This window comes from Bactrocera neohumeralis, chromosome 2, assembly GCF_024586455.1.
Source record: "Bactrocera neohumeralis isolate Rockhampton chromosome 2, APGP_CSIRO_Bneo_wtdbg2-racon-allhic-juicebox.fasta_v2, whole genome shotgun sequence".
In the NCBI taxonomy this organism is placed as follows: domain Eukaryota; kingdom Metazoa; phylum Arthropoda; class Insecta; order Diptera; family Tephritidae; genus Bactrocera; species Bactrocera neohumeralis.
This window is the reverse complement of record NC_065919.1, coordinates 34059570-34062027: the sequence shown is the minus strand read 5'-3', so window position 1 is coordinate 34062027 and position 2458 is coordinate 34059570. Positions and strand designations below refer to the sequence as shown.

Below are 2458 nucleotides of genomic sequence, written 5' to 3'. Positions count from 1 at the left end.
TTGAAATTATACCAAAAATATATGTGAACGGAGTAATTTGTTGCCGACGTTCAAGATCGCTAATAAAAATTTAAAACAATGAAAATCAAAGAAAATGTGAAATTTAAATATATTTCATAAAACGTTTTGTAATTTTATGCATAATAGAATTCATTTTCAATTACAAATGATTAAAAGCATTTATTAATTGAGAACTAACAGGCTTAATTCACCTTATTTATTATTGAAAGATCAAAAGTTAGAGGTTTTAATATAGCATAAAATCATAAAAAAGGATTTAAGTAGTTTCGCCATATTTTAAAAGTCCAATATATAATCATTTGCAATCGTAATAAATGTTGGGTGTTTAATTTAAAATGCCTAAAAATTCTTATTTTGATCGGTCTGGCCATAATGGAAAATGTTATAAAAAACGCTTATTTTGAGGCGCTCTCACACTGCCATTATCCCTGGCAATAAATGTACTGAACTTGAATTTGAATCTTTTAATAGTTTGAGTAAATGCAATATGTTAGCTTCAATAATATGAAACAACTATATGCCTATTTTTCGGAGTTTTTTTTATTAAAGTCAAGTTTCTAAATATCTTGTAATTAGCGTACTACCTTAGTACTTAAGACAGGAATAAAGGGATGTTAAACTTATTCCAGTGTGAGAGCGCCTCAAAATTAGCGTTTTTTATAACATTTTCCATTATTGCCAGATTGAACAAAATAATAATTTTTGGGCATTTATCAACCCAATACCCAACATTTAGTACGATTAAAAATTACTATATAGTGGTTATATATTATATGGAGAAACTATTTAAATCTTCTTAAAGTATATTAGAACAACTGACTTTTGAGCTTTCAATACCCAATAAAAGGATTTAAGCTTGTTAGCTCTCAATCATTAAATGTTTTTAATCGTTTTCCATTGGAAATAATACTACGATGCTTCAAATTACAAAACGTTTCATCAAAAATTTAAATTTCACAAATTTATTTAATTTTCATTATTTTACATTTTTTATAAGTGGTCTTGAACGATGCAACAAATCCCTTCGTTTACATATATTTTTGGTAAGATTTCAATCTGACCGTCGCTCGTTTCCAATTGATAAACGTCAAAACCTACTGAACTCGATTAGCTGTCAAAGTTCAGTAGGTTTTGACGTTTAGCAATTGCTATCTCACTTCCAGTGAGAGAGGAGTTGGACATCTCTTTATCTCTGCTTAAGATATCCGTCTTATGTATGTACATATGTGTACATATAATTTCAACATATCCTAACTGGCAAACAGCTACCAACAATATTATTAGTAACGACAATAACACTAAATATGGCAATCGATATAGTTATGGCAACGATTATGCTAGTGAACGATTGTCGCCGCCACCATCACCGCCATGTCACTTAAAAAATTAAACTGGCGACATTTGTAGTCTAGCCACTATGGTGGCGAAGTAAAAATCAATCTGCGCAGCCTCGATTGTAAAGGTTGCCCAACTGTCTGCTATGCTAAAGCGTTGATTCTTTTTCAGAAACATCATAACAAACTAAATGGCGACAACTGGCTCCGGGAGACGGCGACGGCGCACTCTATTTGCTTTTCTAACTTACTATGCACATATGTAAGTATGTATGTATGTCGTTATGTATAACCCTCGCGCAGTCGACGGCTTTAAGGCTCCATCGTCATCGGCAGTCAACAATTTGCGTCATTTTTGGGTATTTATTTGAATGTATATATGTTATGTAAATATAGTAGCATATTAAACTTCCTTTCTATTACTTATAGATTTGAACAGCCGAGAATTCAAAAGTAATGTTGTGGAACTTATGAATGAACATACTTATGATTGCTTAATACTGATATAAATGGCTAAGGGTACCAATTCACTCGATTTCTAATGTGTGCGTTTATTTCAAAATATATTTTATCATAATCTATTTGTATATTCAACATAAGCATCAATCAAATCATGGTAGGTTTGGTGCATAATTACATACATATAACCCGCAAATCAAAGGCAAGAAGACAATGGGCAGTCAAATATATATTATCATAGTTTTTCTAGTTGCAATTGAATAATTATACTCTTGCAACATGGTGCTACTGGGTATAGTCGCTTTGTTCAACTGACTGTTGTTTGTATCACCAAAAACTAATCGAGATAGATATAGAGTTACATAGTATAAATAAATGATCTCGATGGAGAGTTGAAATGCGGGTGACTGTTTGTCTGTCCCTCTATCCGTGCAAGCGATAACTTGGCACAATTCCGATTACTTTGGCGGAGGGGTAAAAACAACGAGTTTCCGTATAAATGGGGTATGTGCGGATAAGGGAGCTTCTCCAGAGAAGAAATATCCAAAAATTATATAAAAATAACTTTTATTTTTTAAAATATTCACGATTAAAAGTTCAAAAATTTGCACTAATAACACATGGTATTTCTCTATGTTTCACTA

The 2458-nt window shown here is 31.7% G+C and overlaps 1 long non-coding RNA gene across 1 annotated transcript; it reads left to right on the top strand.

Annotated features, from left to right (window-relative positions):
* Window positions 1–1234: 1234 nt before the first annotated feature.
* LOC126764492 (uncharacterized) lies at window positions 1235–1934 on the top strand. The gene is made up of 2 exons (XR_007668016.1): window positions 1235–1714; window positions 1785–1934. It is a non-coding gene; the product is annotated as an uncharacterized LOC126764492 (long non-coding RNA).
* Window positions 1935–2458: the final 524 nt, after the last annotated feature.